Source organism: Oncorhynchus mykiss, chromosome 19, assembly GCF_013265735.2.
Source record: "Oncorhynchus mykiss isolate Arlee chromosome 19, USDA_OmykA_1.1, whole genome shotgun sequence".
In the NCBI taxonomy this organism is placed as follows: Eukaryota; Metazoa; Chordata; class Actinopteri; order Salmoniformes; family Salmonidae; genus Oncorhynchus; species Oncorhynchus mykiss.
In genome coordinates this window covers 1652608-1669483 of record NC_048583.1, presented here as the reverse complement: position 1 = coordinate 1669483, position 16876 = coordinate 1652608, and the positions used below count along the sequence as shown (strand labels likewise).

The 16876-nt window shown below is 45.7% G+C and overlaps 20 non-coding genes across 20 annotated transcripts; all 20 read right to left on the bottom strand.

The window, feature by feature from the left end:
- Positions 1-742: 742 nt before the first annotated feature.
- Positions 743-814, bottom strand: trnae-cuc. Its single transcript has one exon. It is a non-coding gene; the product is annotated as a tRNA-Glu (tRNA).
- An 856-nt stretch (positions 815-1670) lies between these two features.
- On the bottom strand, positions 1671-1742 carry trnae-cuc. Its single transcript has one exon. It is a non-coding gene; the product is annotated as a tRNA-Glu (tRNA).
- A 109-nt stretch (positions 1743-1851) lies between these two features.
- trnae-cuc lies at positions 1852-1923 on the bottom strand. Its single transcript has one exon. It is a non-coding gene; the product is annotated as a tRNA-Glu (tRNA).
- A 461-nt stretch (positions 1924-2384) lies between these two features.
- Positions 2385-2456, bottom strand: trnae-cuc. The gene has a single exon. It is a non-coding gene; the product is annotated as a tRNA-Glu (tRNA).
- A 963-nt stretch (positions 2457-3419) lies between these two features.
- trnae-cuc lies at positions 3420-3491 on the bottom strand. The gene has a single exon. It is a non-coding gene; the product is annotated as a tRNA-Glu (tRNA).
- A 970-nt stretch (positions 3492-4461) lies between these two features.
- trnae-cuc lies at positions 4462-4533 on the bottom strand. Its single transcript has one exon. It is a non-coding gene; the product is annotated as a tRNA-Glu (tRNA).
- A 109-nt stretch (positions 4534-4642) lies between these two features.
- Positions 4643-4714, bottom strand: trnae-cuc. Its single transcript has one exon. It is a non-coding gene; the product is annotated as a tRNA-Glu (tRNA).
- A 962-nt stretch (positions 4715-5676) lies between these two features.
- On the bottom strand, positions 5677-5748 carry trnae-cuc. The gene has a single exon. It is a non-coding gene; the product is annotated as a tRNA-Glu (tRNA).
- Positions 5749-6718: 970 nt separating this feature from the next.
- On the bottom strand, positions 6719-6790 carry trnae-cuc. Its single transcript has one exon. It is a non-coding gene; the product is annotated as a tRNA-Glu (tRNA).
- Positions 6791-6899: 109 nt separating this feature from the next.
- Positions 6900-6971, bottom strand: trnae-cuc. Its single transcript has one exon. It is a non-coding gene; the product is annotated as a tRNA-Glu (tRNA).
- A 461-nt stretch (positions 6972-7432) lies between these two features.
- Positions 7433-7504, bottom strand: trnae-cuc. The gene has a single exon. It is a non-coding gene; the product is annotated as a tRNA-Glu (tRNA).
- Positions 7505-9407: 1903 nt separating this feature from the next.
- Positions 9408-9479, bottom strand: trnae-cuc. The gene has a single exon. It is a non-coding gene; the product is annotated as a tRNA-Glu (tRNA).
- A 1059-nt stretch (positions 9480-10538) lies between these two features.
- Positions 10539-10610, bottom strand: trnae-cuc. Its single transcript has one exon. It is a non-coding gene; the product is annotated as a tRNA-Glu (tRNA).
- A 962-nt stretch (positions 10611-11572) lies between these two features.
- trnae-cuc lies at positions 11573-11644 on the bottom strand. Its single transcript has one exon. It is a non-coding gene; the product is annotated as a tRNA-Glu (tRNA).
- A 109-nt stretch (positions 11645-11753) lies between these two features.
- On the bottom strand, positions 11754-11825 carry trnae-cuc. The gene has a single exon. It is a non-coding gene; the product is annotated as a tRNA-Glu (tRNA).
- A 948-nt stretch (positions 11826-12773) lies between these two features.
- trnae-cuc lies at positions 12774-12845 on the bottom strand. The gene has a single exon. It is a non-coding gene; the product is annotated as a tRNA-Glu (tRNA).
- Positions 12846-12954: 109 nt separating this feature from the next.
- trnae-cuc lies at positions 12955-13026 on the bottom strand. Its single transcript has one exon. It is a non-coding gene; the product is annotated as a tRNA-Glu (tRNA).
- A 1151-nt stretch (positions 13027-14177) lies between these two features.
- trnae-cuc lies at positions 14178-14249 on the bottom strand. The gene has a single exon. It is a non-coding gene; the product is annotated as a tRNA-Glu (tRNA).
- A 1149-nt stretch (positions 14250-15398) lies between these two features.
- trnae-cuc lies at positions 15399-15470 on the bottom strand. The gene has a single exon. It is a non-coding gene; the product is annotated as a tRNA-Glu (tRNA).
- A 1149-nt stretch (positions 15471-16619) lies between these two features.
- trnae-cuc lies at positions 16620-16691 on the bottom strand. The gene has a single exon. It is a non-coding gene; the product is annotated as a tRNA-Glu (tRNA).
- Between the last annotated feature and the right edge of the window lie 185 nt (positions 16692-16876).

The window sequence follows — 16876 nt, the reverse complement described above, 5'->3', positions numbered from 1 at the left end:
CAGACCGATTATTTCACTTATAATTCAGTGTATCACAAATCCAGTGGGTCAGAAGTTTACATACACTAAGTTGGCTGTGCCTTTAAACAGTTTGGAAAATTCCCGAAAATGATGTCATGGCTTTAGAAGCTTCTGATAGGCTAATTGACATCCTTTGAGTCAATTGGAGGTGTACCTGTAGATGTATTTCAAGGCCTACCTTCAAACGCAGTGCCTCTTTGCTTGACTCCATGGGAAAACCAAAGGAAATCAGCCAAGACCTCAGAAAAAAAATGTAGACCTCCACAAATCTGGTTCATCCTTGGGAGCAATTTCCAAACGCCTGAAGGTACCTCGCTCATCTGTAGAAACAATAGTACGCAAGTATAAACACCATGGGACCACGCAGGCGTCATACCGCTCAGGAAGGAGACGCGTTCTGTCTCCTAGAGATGAACGTACTTTGGGTCGAAAAGTGCAAATCCATCCCAGAACTACAGCAAAGGACCTTGTGAAGATGCTGGAGGAAACAGGTACAAAATGGTCTATATCCACAGGCAAACGAGTCCTATATCGAAAAGGGCTCGCAAGCCGTGAAGCACAGCATCATGTTGGGGGTGCTTTGCTGCAGGAGGGTCTGGTGCACCACTAGAACACCTGGGAAGGACACTGCAGGGCAAATCAGTTTGCAATTTGAATATGTGCAACAACCTACTAAATTCATAGTGACAGGTTGCACAAGTAAACAAGGAGCATAGACTATTTCGCTGACCGGGAATCGAACCCGGGCCACGGCGGTGAGAGCGCCGAATCCTAACCACTAGACCACCAGGGAAGGGTACTAGAGTGAAAATCGGTTCCCAGTGTGAGCTGGTACATACAGTTGAAGTCATAAGTTTCCATCCACTTAGGCTGGAGTCATTAAAACCTGTTTGTCAACCCCTCCACACATTTCTTGTTAACAAACAATAGTTTTGGCAGTCGGTTAGGACATCTACTTTGTGCATGACACAAGTAATTTTTCCAACAATTGTTTACAGACCGATTATTTCACTTATAATTCAGTGTATCACAAATCCAGTGGGTCAGAAGTTTACATACACTAAGTTGGCTGTGCCTTTAAACAGTTTGGAAAATTCCCGAAAATGATGTCATGGCTTTAGAAGCTTCTGATAGGCTAATTGACATCCTTTGAGTCAATTGGAGGTGTACCTGTAGATGTATTTCAAGGCCTACCTTCAAACTCAGTGCCTCTTTGCTTGACTCCATGGGAAAACCAAAGGAAATCAGCCAAGACCTCAGAAAAAAATGTAGACCTCCACAAATCTGGTTCATCCTTGGGAGCAATTTCCAAACGCCTGAAGGTACCTCGCTCATCTGTAGAAACAATAGTACGCAAGTATAAACACCATGGGACCACGCAGGCGTCATACCGCTCAGGAAGGAGACGCGTTCTGTCTCCTAGAGATGAACGTACTTTGGGTCGAAAAGTGCAAATCCATCCCAGAACTACAGCAAAGGACCTTGTGAAGATGCTGGAGGAAACAGGTACAAAATGGTCTATATCCACAGGCAAACGAGTCCTATATCGAAAAGGGCTCGCAAGCCAAAGAACACATCCCAACCGTGAAGCACAGCATCATGTTGGGGGTGCTTTGCTGCAGGAGGGTCTGGTGCACCACTAGAACTATTTCCTTTACCGGGAATCGAACCCGGGCCGCGGCGGTGAGAGCGCCGAATCCTAACCACTAGACCACCAGGGAAGGGTACTAGAGTGCAAATCGGTTCCCAGTGTGAGCTGGTACATATGTGCGATAACCTTCCATATTCATAGTGACAGGTTGCACAAGTAAACATGTAGCAAAAGAGTAGTTCCCTGACCGGGAATCGAACCCGGGCCGCGGCGGTGAGAGCGCCGAATCCTAACCACTAGACCATCAGGGAAGGGTACTAGAGTGAAAATCGGTTCCCAGTGTGAGCTGGTACATACAGTTGAAGTCGTAAGTTTCCATCCACTTAGGCTGGAGTCATTAAAACCTGTTTGTTAACCCCTCCACACATTTCTTGTTAACAAACTATAGTTTTGGCAGTCGGTTAGGACATCTACTTTGTGCATGACACAAGTAATTTTTCCAACAATTGTTTACAGACCGATTATTTCACTTAGTCTATATCCACAGGCAAACGAGTCCTATATCGAAAAGGGCTCGCAAGCCAAAGAACACATCCCAACCGTGAAGCACAGCATCATGTTGGGGGTGCTTTGCTGCAGGAGGGTCTGGTGCACCACTAGAACACCTGGGAAGGACACTGCAGGTCAAATCAGTTTGCAATTTGAATATGTGCGATAACCTTCCATATTCATAGTGACAGGTTGCACAAGTAAACATGTAGCAAAAGAGTAGTTCCCTGACCGGGAATCGAACCCGGGCCGCGGCGGTGAGAGCGCCGAATCCTAACCACTAGACCACCAGGGAAGGGTACTAGAGTGAAAATCGGTTCCCAGTGTGAGCTGGTACATACAGTTGAAGTCGTAAGTTTCCATCCACTTAGGCTGGAGTCATTAAAACCTGTTTGTCAACCCCTCCACACATTTCTTGTTAACAAACTATAGTTTTGGCAGTCGGTTAGGACATCTACTTTGTGCATGACACAAGTAATTTTTCCAACAATTGTTTACAGACCGATTATTTCACTTATAATTCAGTGTATCACAAATCCAGTGGGTCAGAAGTTTACATACACTAAGTTGGCTGTGCCTTTAAACAGTTTGGAAAATTCCCGAAAATGATGTCATGGCTTTAGAAGCTTCTGATAGGCTAATTGACATCCTTTGAGTCAATTGGAGGTGTACCTGTAGATGTATTTCAAGGCCTACCTTCAAACTCAGTGCCTCTTTGCTTGACTCCATGGGAAAACCAAAGGAAATCAGCCAAGACCTCAGAAAAAAAATGTAGACCTCCACAAATCTGGTTCATCCTTGGGAGCAATTTCCAAACGCCTGAAGGTACCTCGCTCATCTGTAGAAACAATAGTACGCAAGTATAAACACCATGGGACCACGCAGGCGTCATACCGCTCAGGAAGGAGACGCGTTCTGTCTCCTAGAGATGAATGTACTTTGGGTCGAAAAGTGCAAATCCATCCCAGAACTACAGCAAAGGACCTTGTGAAGATGCTGGAGGAAACAGGTACAAAATGGTCTATATCCACAGGCAAACGAGTCCTATATCGAAAAGGGCTCGCAAGCCAAAGAACACATCCCAACCGTGAAGCACAGCATCATGTTGGGGGTGCTTTGCTGCAGGAGGGTCTGGTGCACCACTAGAACACCTGGGAAGGACACTGCAGGTCAAATCAGTTTGCAATTTGAATATGTGCGATAACCTTCCATATTCATAGTGACAGGTTGCACAAGTAAACATGTAGCAAAAGAGTAGTTCCCTGACCGGGAATCGAACCCGGGCCGCGGCGGTGAGAGCGCCGAATCCTAACCACTAGACCACCAGGGAAGGGTACTAGAGTGAAAATCGGTTCCCAGTGTGAGCTGGTACATACAGTTGAAGTCGTAAGTTTCCATCCACTTAGGCTGGAGTCATTAAAACCTGTTTGTCAACCCCTCCACACATTTCTTGTTAACAAACTATAGTTTTGGCAGTCGGTTAGGACATCTACTTTGTGCATGACACAAGTAATTTTTCCAACAATTGTTTACAGACCGATTATTTCACTTATAATTCAGTGTATCACAAATCCAGTGGGTCAGAAGTTTACATACACTAAGTTGGCTGTGCCTTTAAACAGTTTGGAAAATTCCCGAAAATGATGTCATGGCTTTAGAAGCTTCTGATAGGCTAATTGACATCCTTTGAGTCAATTGGAGGTGTACCTGTAGATGTATTTCAAGGCCTACCTTCAAACTCAGTGCCTCTTTGCTTGACTCCATGGGAAAACCAAAGGAAATCAGCCAAGACCTCAGAAAAAAAATGTAGACCTCCACAAATCTGGTTCATCCTTGGGAGCAATTTCCAAACGCCTGAAGGTACCTCGCTCATCTGTAGAAACAATAGTACGCAAGTATAAACACCATGGGACCACGCAGGCGTCATACCGCTCAGGAAGGAGACGCGTTCTGTCTCCTAGAGATGAACGTACTTTGGGTCGAAAAGTGCAAATCCATCCCAGAACTACAGCAAAGGACCTTGTGAAGATGCTGGAGGAAACAGGTACAAAATGGTCTATATCCACAGGCAAACGAGTCCTATATCGAAAAGGGCTCGCAAGCCAAAGAACACATCCCAACCGTGAAGCACAGCATCATGTTGGGGGTGCTTTGCTGCAGGAGGGTCTGGTGCACCACTAGAACACCTGGGAAGGACACTGCAGGGCAAATCAGTTTGCAATTTGAAGTGGTACATATGTGCAACAACCTACTAAATTCATAGTGACAGGATGCACAACTAAACAAGGAGCATAGACTATTTCCTTTACCGGGAATCGAACCCGGGCCGCGGCGGTGAGAGCGCCGAATCCTAACCACTAGACCACCAGGGAAGGGTACTAGAGTGCAAATCGGTTCCCAGTGTGAGCTGGTACATATGTGCGATAACCTTCCATATTCATAGTGACAGGTTGCACAAGTAAACATGTAGCAAAAGAGTAGTTCCCTGACCGGGAATCGAACCCGGGCCGCGGCGGTGAGAGCACCGAATCCTAACCACTAGACCATCAGGGAAGGGTACTAGAGTGAAAATCGGTTCCCAGTGTGAGCTGGTACATACAGTTGAAGTCGTAAGTTTCCATCCACTTAGGCTGGAGTCATTAAAACCTGTTCGTCAACCCCTCCACACATTTCTTGTTAACAAACTATAGTTTTGGCAGTCGGTTAGGACATCTACTTTGTGCATGACACAAGTAATTTTTCCAACAATTGTTTACAGACCGATTATTTCACTTATAATTCAGTGTATCACAAATCCAGTGGGTCAGAAGTTTACATACACTAAGTTGGCTGTGCCTTTAAACAGTTTGGAAAATTCCCGAAAATGATGTCATGGCTTTAGAAGCTTCTGATAGGCTAATTGACATCCTTTGAGTCAATTGGAGGTGTACCTGTAGATGTATTTCAAGGCCTACCTTCAAACTCAGTGCCTCTTTGCTTGACTCCATGGGAAAACCAAAGGAAATCAGCCAAGACCTCAGAAAAAAATGTAGACCTCCACAAATCTGGTTCATCCTTGGGAGCAATTTCCAAACGCCTGAAGGTACCTCGCTCATCTGTAGAAACAATAGTACGCAAGTATAAACACCATGGGACCACGCAGGCGTCATACCGCTCAGGAAGGAGACGCGTTCTGTCTCCTAGAGATGAACGTACTTTGGGTCGAAAAGTGCAAATCCATCCCAGAACTACAGCAAAGGACCTTGTGAAGATGCTGGAGGAAACAGGTACAAAATGGTCTATATCCACAGGCAAACGAGTCCTATATCGAAAAGGGCTCGCAAGCCAAAGAACACATCCCAACCGTGAAGCACAGCATCATGTTGGGGGTGCTTTGCTGCAGGAGGGTCTGGTGCACCACTAGAACACCTGGGAAGGACACTGCAGGTCAAATCAGTTTGCAATTTGAATATGTGCGATAACCTTCCATATTCATAGTGACAGGTTGCACAAGTAAACATGTAGCAAAAGAGTAGTTCCCTGACCGGGAATCGAACCCGGGCCGCGGCGGTGAGAGCGCCGAATCCTAACCACTAGACCACCAGGGAAGGGTACTAGAGTGAAAATCGGTTCCCAGTGTGAGCTGGTACATACAGTTGAAGTCGTAAGTTTCCATCCACTTAGGCTGGAGTCATTAAAACCTGTTTGTCAACCCCTCCACACATTTCTTGTTAACAAACTATAGTTTTGGCAGTCGGTTAGGACATCTACTTTGTGCATGACACAAGTAATTTTTCCAACAATTGTTTACAGACCGATTATTTCACTTATAATTCAGTGTATCACAAATCCAGTGGGTCAGAAGTTTACATACACTAAGTTGGCTGTGCCTTTAAACAGTTTGGAAAATTCCCGAAAATGATGTCATGGCTTTAGAAGCTTCTGATAGGCTAATTGACATCCTTTGAGTCAATTGGAGGTGTACCTGTAGATGTATTTCAAGGCCTACCTTCAAACTCAGTGCCTCTTTGCTTGACTCCATGGGAAAACCAAAGGAAATCAGCCAAGACCTCAGAAAAAAAATGTAGACCTCCACAAATCTGGTTCATCCTTGGGAGCAATTTCCAAACGCCTGAAGGTACCTCGCTCATCTGTAGAAACAATAGTACGCAAGTATAAACACCATGGGACCACGCAGGCGTCATACCGCTCAGGAAGGAGACGCGTTCTGTCTCCTAGAGATGAACGTACTTTGGGTCGAAAAGTGCAAATCCATCCCAGAACTACAGCAAAGGACCTTGTGAAGATGCTGGAGGAAACAGGTACAAAATGGTCTATATCCACAGGCAAACGAGTCCTATATCGAAAAGGGCTCGCAAGCCAAAGAACACATCCCAACCGTGAAGCACAGCATCATGTTGGGGGTGCTTTGCTGCAGGAGGGTCTGGTGCACCACTAGAACACCTGGGAAGGACACTGCAGGGCAAATCAGTTTGCAATTTGAAGTGGTACATATGTGCAACAACCTACTAAATTCATAGTGACAGGATGCACAACTAAACAAGGAGCATAGACTATTTCCTTTACCGGGAATCGAACCCGGGCCGCGGCGGTGAGAGCGCCGAATCCTAACCACTAGACCACCAGGGAAGGGTACTAGAGTGCAAATCGGTTCCCAGTGTGAGCTGGTACATATGTGCGATAACCTTCCATATTCATAGTGACAGGTTGCACAAGTAAACATGTAGCAAAAGAGTAGTTCCCTGACCGGGAATCGAACCCGGGCCGCGGCGGTGAGAGCGCCGAATCCTAACCACTAGACCATCAGGGAAGGGTACTAGAGTGAAAATCGGTTCCCAGTGTGAGCTGGTACATACAGTTGAAGTCGTAAGTTTCCATCCACTTAGGCTGGAGTCATTAAAACCTGTTTGTTAACCCCTCCACACATTTCTTGTTAACAAACTATAGTTTTGGCAGTCGGTTAGGACATCTACTTTGTGCATGACACAAGTAATTTTTCCAACAATTGTTTACAGACCGATTATTTCACTTAGTCTATATCCACAGGCAAACGAGTCCTATATCGAAAAGGGCTCGCAAGCCAAAGAACACATCCCAACCGTGAAGCACAGCATCATGTTGGGGGTGCTTTGCTGCAGGAGGGTCTGGTGCACCACTAGAACACCTGGGAAGGACACTGCAGGTCAAATCAGTTTGCAATTTGAATATGTGCGATAACCTTCCATATTCATAGTGACAGGTTGCACAAGTAAACATGTAGCAAAAGAGTAGTTCCCTGACCGGGAATCGAACCCGGGCCGCGGCGGTGAGAGCGCCGAATGCTAACCACTAGACCACCAGGGAAGGGTACTAGAGTGAAAATCGGTTCCCAGTGTGAGCTGGTACATACAGTTGAAGTCGTAAGTTTCCATCCACTTAGGCTGGAGTCATTAAAACCTGTTTGTCAACCCCTCCACACATTTCTTGTTAACAAACTATAGTTTTGGCAGTCGGTTAGGACATCTACTTTGTGCATGACACAAGTAATTTTTCCAACAATTGTTTACAGACCGATTATTTCACTTATAATTCAGTGTATCACAAATCCAGTGGGTCAGAAGTTTACATACACTAAGTTGGCTGTGCCTTTAAACAGTTTGGAAAATTCCCGAAAATGATGTCATGGCTTTAGAAGCTTCTGATAGGCTAATTGACATCCTTTGAGTCAATTGGAGGTGTACCTGTAGATGTATTTCAAGGCCTACCTTCAAACTCAGTGCCTCTTTGCTTGACTCCATGGGAAAACCAAAGGAAATCAGCCAAGACCTCAGAAAAAAAATGTAGACCTCCACAAATCTGGTTCATCCTTGGGAGCAATTTCCAAACGCCTGAAGGTACCTCGCTCATCTGTAGAAACAATAGTACGCAAGTATAAACACCATGGGACCACGCAGGCGTCATACCGCTCAGGAAGGAGACGCGTTCTGTCTCCTAGAGATGAACGTACTTTGGGTCGAAAAGTGCAAATCCATCCCAGAACTACAGCAAAGGACCTTGTGAAGATGCTGGAGGAAACAGGTACAAAATGGTCTATATCCACAGGCAAACGAGTCCTATATCGAAAAGGGCTCGCAAGCCAAAGAACACATCCCAACCGTGAAGCACAGCATCATGTTGGGGGTGCTTTGCTGCAGGAGGGTCTGGTGCACCACTAGAACACCTGGGAAGGACACTGCAGGGCAAATCAGTTTGCAATTTGAAGTGGTACATATGTGCAACAACCTACTAAATTCATAGTGACAGGGCGGTGAGAGCGCCGAATCCTAACCACTAGACCACCAGGGAAGGGTACTAGAGTGAAAATCGGTTCCCAGTGTGAGCTGGTACATACAGTTGAAGTCGTAAGTTTCCATCCACTTAGGCTGGAGTCATTAAAACCTGTTTGTCAACCCCTCCACACATTTCTTGTTAACAAACTATAGTTTTGGCAGTCGGTTAGGACATCTACTTTGTGCATGACACAAGTAATTTTTCCAACAATTGTTTACAGACCGATTATTTCACTTATAATTCAGTGTATCACAAATCCAGTGGGTCAGAAGTTTACATACACTAAGTTGTCATGGCTTTAGAAGCTTCTGATAGGCTAATTGACATCCTTTGAGTCAATTGGAGGTGTACCTGTAGATGTATTTCAAGGCCTACCTTCAAACTCAGTGCCTCTTTGCTTGACTCCATGGGAAAACCAAAGGAAATCAGCCAAGACCTCAGAAAAAAAATGTAGACCTCCACAAATCTGGTTCATCCTTGGGAGCAATTTCCAAACGCCTGAAGGTACCTCGCTCATCTGTAGAAACAATAGTACGCAAGTATAAACACCATGGGACCACGCAGGCGTCATACCGCTCAGGAAGGAGACGCGTTCTGTCTCCTAGAGATGAACGTACTTTGGGTCGAAAAGTGCAAATCCATCCCAGAACTACAGCAAAGGACCTTGTGAAGATGCTGGAGGAAACAGGTACAAAATGGTCTATATCCACAGGCAAACGAGTCCTATATCGAAAAGGGCTCGCAAGCCAAAGAACACATCCCAACCGTGAAGCACAGCATCATGTTGGGGGTGCTTTGCTGCAGGAGGGTCTGGTGCACCACTAGAACACCTGGGAAGGACACTGCAGGTCAAATCAGTTTGCAATTTGAATATGTGCAACAACCTACTAAATTCATAGTGACAGGTTGCACAAGTAAACATGTAGCAAAAGAGTAGTTCCCTGACCGGGAATCGAACCCGGGCCGCGGCGGTGAGAGCGCCGAATCCTAACCACTAGACCACCAGGGAAGGGTACTAGAGTGAAAATCGGTTCCCAGTGTGAGCTGGTACATACAGTTGAAGTCGTAAGTTTCCATCCACTTAGGCTGGAGTCATTAAAACCTGTTTGTCAACCCCTCCACACATTTCTTGTTAACAAACTATAGTTTTGGCAGTCGGTTAGGACATCTACTTTGTGCATGACACAAGTAATTTTTCCAACAATTGTTTACAGACCGATTATTTCACTTATAATTCAGTGTATCACAAATCCAGTGGGTCAGAAGTTTACATACACTAAGTTGGCTGTGCCTTTAAACAGTTTGGAAAATTCCCGAAAATGATGTCATGGCTTTAGAAGCTTCTGATAGGCTAATTGACATCCTTTGAGTCAATTGGAGGTGTACCTGTAGATGTATTTCAAGGCCTACCTTCAAACTCAGTGCCTCTTTGCTTGACTCCATGGGAAAACCAAAGGAAATCAGCCAAGACCTCAGAAAAAAAATGTAGACCTCCACAAATCTGGTTCATCCTTGGGAGCAATTTCCAAACGCCTGAAGGTACCTCGCTCATCTGTAGAAACAATAGTACGCAAGTATAAACACCATGGGACCACGCAGGCGTCATACCGCTCAGGAAGGAGACGCGTTCTGTCTCCTAGAGATGAACGTACTTTGGGTCGAAAAGTGCAAATCCATCCCAGAACTACAGCAAAGGACCTTGTGAAGATGCTGGAGGAAACAGGTAAGAAATGGTCTATATCGAAAAGGGCTCGCAAGTCAAAGAACACATCCCATCCCGTGAAGCACAGCATCATGTTGGGGGTGCTTTGCTGCAGGAGGGTCTGGTGCACCACTAGAACACCTGGGAAGGACACTGCAGGGCAAATCAGTTTGCAATTTGAATATGTGCAACAACCTACTAAATTCATAGTGACAGGTTGCACAAGCGCCGAATCCTAACCACTAGACCACCAGGGAAGGGTACTAGAGTGCAAATCGGTTCCCAGTGTGAGCTGGTACATATGTGCGATAACCTTCCATATTCATAGTGACAGGTTGCACAAGTAAACATGTAGCAAAAGAGTAGTTCCCTGACCGGGAATCGAACCCGGGCTGCGGCAGTGAGAGCGCCAAATCCTAACCACTAGACCACCAGGGAAGGGTACTAGAGTGAAAATCGGTTCCCAGTGTGAGCTGGTACATACAGTTGAAGTTGTAAGTTTCCATCCACTTAGGCTGGAGTCATTAAAACCTGTTTGTCAACCCCTCCACACATTTTTTGTTAACAAACTATAGTTTTGGCAGTCGGTTAGGACATCTACTTTGTGCATGACACAAGTAATTTTTCCAACAATTGTTTACAGACCGATTATTTCACTTATAATTCAGTGTATCACAAATCCAGTGGGTCAGAAGTTTACATACACTAAGTTGGCTGTGCCTTTAAACAGTTTGGAAAATTCCCGAAAATGATGTCATGGCTTTAGAAGCTTCTGATAGGCTAATTGACATCCTTTGAGTCAATTGGAGGTGTACCTGTAGATGTATTTCAAGGCCTACCTTCAAACTCAGTGCCTCTTTGCTTGACTCCATGGGAAAATCAAAGGAAATCAGCCAAGACCTCAGAAAAAAAATGTAGACCTCCACAAATCTGGTTCATCCTTGGGAGCAATTTCCAAACGCCTGAAGGTACCTCGCTCATCTGTAGAAACAATAGTACGCAAGTATAAACACCATGGGACCACGCAGGCGTCATACCGCTCAGGAAGGAGACGCGTTCTGTCTCCTAGAGATGAACGTACTTTGGGTCGAAAAGTGCAAATCCATCCCAGAACTACAGCAAAGGACCTTGTGAAGATGCTGGAGGAAACAGGTACAAAATGGTCTATATCCACAGGCAAACGAGTCCTATATCGAAAAGGGCTCGCAAGCCAAAGAACACATCCCAACCGTGAAGCACAGCATCATGTTGGGGGTGCTTTGCTGCAGGAGGGTCTGGTGCACCACTAGAACACCTGGGAAGGACACTGCAGGGCAAATCAGTTTGCAATTTGAATATGTGCAACAACCTACTAAATTCATAGTGACAGGTTGCACAAGTAAACAAGGAGCATAGACTATTTCCCTGACCGGGAATCGAACCCAGGCCGCGGCGGTGAGAGCGCCGAATCCTAACCACTAGACCACCAGGGAAGGGTACTAGAGTGCAAATCGGTTCCCAGTGTGAGCTGGTACATATGTGCGATAACCTTCGATATTCATAGTGACAGGTTGCACAAGTAAACATGTAGCAAAAGAGTAGTTCCCTGACCGGGAATCGAACCCGGGCCGCGGCGGTGAGAGCGCCGAATCCTAACCACTAGACCACCAGGGAAGGGTACTAGAGTGAAAATCGGTTCCCAGTGTGAGCTGGTACATACAGTTGAAGTCATAAGTTTCCATCCACTTAGGCTGGAGTCATTAAAACCTGTTTGTCAACCCCTCCACACATTTCTTGTTAACAAACTATAGTTTTGGCAGTCGGTTAGGACATCTACTTTGTGCATGACACAAGTAATTTTTCCAACAATTGTTTACAGACCGATTATTTCACTTATAATTCAGTGTATCACAAATCCAGTGGGTCAGAAGTTTACATACACTAAGTTGGCTGTGCCTTTAAACAGTTTGGAAAATTCCCGAAAATGATGTCATGGCTTTAGAAGCTTCTGATAGGCTAATTGACATCCTTTGAGTCAATTGGAGGTGTACCTGTAGATGTATTTCAAGGCCTACCTTCAAACTCAGTGCCTCTTTGCTTGACTCCATGGGAAAACCAAAGGAAATCAGCCAAGACCTCAGAAAAAAAATGTAGACCTCCACAAATCTGGTTCATCCTTGGGAGCAATTTCCAAACGCCTGAAGGTACCTCGCTCATCTGTAGAAACAATAGTACGCAAGTATAAACACCATGGGACCACGCAGGCGTCATACCGCTCAGGAAGGAGACGCGTTCTGTCTCCTAGAGATGAACGTACTTTGGGTCGAAAAGTGCAAATCCATCCCAGAACTACAGCAAAGGACCTTGTGAAGATGCTGGAGGAAACAGGTACAAAATGGTCTATATCCACAGGCAAACGAGTCCTATATCGAAAAGGGCTCGCAAGCCAACCGTGAAGCACAGCATCATGTTGGGGGTGCTTTGCTGCAGGAGGGTCTGGTGCACCACTAGAACACCTGGGAAGGACACTGCAGGGCAAATCAGTTTGCAATTTGAATATGTGCAACAACCTACTAAATTCATAGTGACAGGTTGCACAAGTAAACAAGGAGCATAGACTATTTCCCTGACCGGGAATCGAACCCAGGCCGCGGCGGTGAGAGCGCCGAATCCTAACCACTAGACCACCAGGGAAGGGTACTAGAGTGCAAATCGGTTCCCAGTGTGAGCTGGTACATATGTGCGATAACCTTCCATATTCATAGTGACAGGTTGCACAAGTAAGCATGTAGCAAAAGAGTAGTTCCCTGACCGGGAATCGAACCCGGGCCACGGCGGTGAGAGCACCGAATCCTAACCACTAGACCACCAGGGAAGGGTACTAGAGTGAAAATCGGTTCCCAGTGTGAGCTGGTACATACAGTTGAAGTCGTAAGTTTCCATCCACTTAGGCTGGAGTCATTAAAACCTGTTTGTCAACCCCTCCACACATTTCTTGTTAACAAACTATAGTTTTGGCAGTCGGTTAGGACATCTACTTTGTGCATGACACAAGTAATTTTTCCAACAATTGTTTACAGACCGATTATTTCACTTATAATTCAGTGTATCACAAATCCAGTGGGTCAGAAGTTTACATACACTAAGTTGGCTGTGCCTTTAAACAGTTTGGAAAATTCCCGAAAATGATGTCATGGCTTTAGAAGCTTCTGATAGGCTAATTGACATCCTTTGAGTCAATTGGAGGTGTACCTGTAGATGTATTTCAAGGCCTACCTTCAAACTCAGTGCCTCTTTGCTTGACTCCATGGGAAAACCAAAGGAAATCAGCCAAGACCTCAGAAAAAAAATGTAGACCTCCACAAATCTGGTTCATCCTTGGGAGCAATTTCCAAACGCCTGAAGGTACCTCGCTCATCTGTAGAAACAATAGTACGCAAGTATAAACACCATGGGACCACGCAGGCGTCATACCGCTCAGGAAGGAGACGCGTTCTCTCTCCTAGAGATGAACGTACTTTGGGTCGAAAAGTGCAAATCCATCCCAGAACTACAGCAAAGGACCTTGTGAAGATGCTGGAGGAAACAGGTACAAAATGGTCTATATCCACAGGCAAACGAGTCCTGTATCGAAAAGGGCTCGCAAGCCAAAGAACACATCCCAACCGTGAAGCACAGCATCATGTTGGGGGTGCTTTGCTGCAGGAGGGTCTGGTGCACCACTAGAACACCTGGGAAGGACACTGCAGGGCAAATCAGTTTGCAATTTGAAGTGGTACATATGTGCAACAACCTACTAAATTCATAGTGACAGGATGCACAACTAAACAAGGAGCATAGACTATTTCCTTTACCGGGAATCGAACCCGGGCCGCGGCGGTGAGAGTGCCGAATCCTAACCACTAGACCACCAGGGAAGGGTACTAGAGTGCAAATCGGTTCCCAGTGTGAGCTGGTACATATGTGCGATAACCTTCCATATTCATAGTGACAGGTTGCACAAGTAAACATGTAGCAAAAGAGTAGTTCCCTGACCGGGAATCGAACCCGGGCCGCGGCGGTGAGAGCGCCGAATCCTAACCACTAGACCACCAGGGAAGGGTACTAGAGTGAAAATCGGTTCCCAGTGTGAGCTGGTACATACAGTTGAAGTCGTGAGTTTCCATCCACTTAGGCTGGAGTCATTAAAACCTGTTTGTCAACCCCTCCACACATTTCTTGTTAACAAACTATAGTTTTGGCAGTCGATTAGGACATCTACTTTGTCCATGACACAAGTAATTTTTCCAACAATTGTTTACAGACCGATTATTTCACTTATAATTCAGTGTATCACAAATCCAGTGGGTCAGAAGTTTACATACACTAAGTTGGCTGTGCCTTTAAACAGTTTGGAAAATTCCCGAAAATGATGTCATGGCTTTAGAAGCTTCTGATAGGCTAATTGACATCCTTTGAGTCAATTGGAGGTGTACCTGTAGATGTATTTCAAGGCCTACCTTCAAACTCAGTGCCTCTTTGCTTGACTCCATGGGAAAACCAAAGGAAATCAGCCAAGACCTCAGAAAAAAAATGTAGACCTCCACAAATCTGGTTCATCCTTGGGAGCAATTTCCAAACGCCTGAAGGTACCTCGCTCATCTGTAGAAACAATAGTACGCAAGTATAAACACCATGGGACCACGCAGGCGTCATACCGCTCAGGAAGGAGACGCGTTCTGTCTCCTAGAGATGAACGTACTTTGGGTCGAAAAGTGCAAATCCATCCCAGAACTACAGCAAAGGATGCTGAAGATGCTGTAGGAAACAGATACAAAATGGTCTATATCCACAGGCAAACGAGTCCTGTATCGAAAAGGGCTCGCAAGCCAAAGAACACATCCCAACCGTGAAGCACAGCATCATGTTGGGGGTGCTTTGCTGCAGGAGGGTCTGGTGCACCACTAGAACACCTGGGAAGGACACTGCAGGGCAAATCAGTTTGCAATTTGAAGTGGTACATATGTGCAACAACCTACTAAATTCATAGTGACAGGATGCACAACTAAACAAGGAGCATAGACTATTTCCTTTACCGGGAATCGAACCCGGGCCGCGGCGGTGAGAGTGCCGAATCCTAACCACTAGACCACCAGGGAAGGGTACTAGAGTGCAAATCGGTTCCCAGTGTGAGCTGGTACATATGTGCGATAACCTTCCATATTCATAGTGACAGGTTGCACAAGTAAACATGTAGCAAAAGAGTAGTTCCCTGACCGGGAATCGAACCCGGGCCGCGGCAGTGAGAGCGCCGAATCCTAACCACTAGACCACCAGGGAAGGGTACTAGAGTGAAAATCGGTTCCCAGTGTGAGCTGGTACATACAGTTGAAGTCGTGAGTTTCCATCCACTTAGGCTGGAGTCATTAAAACCTGTTTGTCAACCCCTCCACACATTTCTTGTTAACAAACTATAGTTTTGGCAGTCGATTAGGACATCTACTTTGTCCATGACACAAGTAATTTTTCCAACAATTGTTTACAGACCGATTATTTCACTTATAATTCAGTGTATCACAAATCCAGTGGGTCAGAAGTTTACATACACTAAGTTGGCTGTGCCTTTAAACAGTTTGGAAAATTCCCGAAAATGATGTCATTGCTTTAGAAGCTTCTGATAGGCTAATTGACATCCTTTGAGTCAATTGGAGGTGTACCTGTAGATGTATTTCAAGGCCTACCTTCAAACTCAGTGCCTCTTTGCTTGACTCCATGGGAAAACCAAAGGAAATCAGCCAAGACCTCAGAAAAAAAATGTAGACCTCCACAAATCTGGTTCATCCTTGGGAGCAATTTCCAAACGCCTGAAGGTACCTCGCTCATCTGTAGAAACAATAGTACGCAAGTATAAACACCATGGGACCACGCAGGCGTCATACCGCTCAGGAAGGAGACGCGTTCTGTCTCCTAGAGATGAACGTACTTTGGGTCGAAAAGTGCAAATCCATCCCAGAACTACAGCAAAGGATGCTGAAGATGCTGTAGGAAACAGATACAAAATGGTCTATATCCACAGGCAAACGAGTCCTGTATCGAAAAGGGCTCGCAAGCCAAAGAACACATCCCAACCGTGAAGCACAGCATCATGTTGGGGGTGCTTTGCTGCAGGAGGGTCTGGTGCACCACTAGAACACCTGGGAAGGACACTGCAGGGCAAATCAGTTTGCAATTTGAAGTGGTACATATGTGCAACAACCTACTAAATTCATAGTGACAGGATGCACAACTAAACAAGGAGCATAGACTATTTCCTTTACCGGGAATCGAACCCGGGCCGCGGCGGTGAGAGTGCCGAATCCTAACCACTAGACCACCAGGGAAGGGTACTAGAGTGCAAATCGGTTCCCAGTGTGAGCTGGTACATATGTGCGATAACCTTCCATATTCATAGTGACAGGTTGCACAAGTAAACATGTAGCAAAAGAGTAGTTCCCTGACCGGGAATCGAACCCGGGCCGCGGCGGTGAGAGCGCCGAATCCTAACCACTAGACCACCAGGGAAGGGTACTAGAGTGAAAATCGGTTCCCAGTGTGAGCTGGTACATACAGTTGAAGTCGTGAGTTTCCATCCACTTAGGCTGGAGTCATTAAAACCTGTTTGTCAACCCCTCCACACATTTCTTGTTAACAAACTATAGTTTTGGCAGTCGATTAGGACATCTACTTTGTCCATGACACAAGTAATT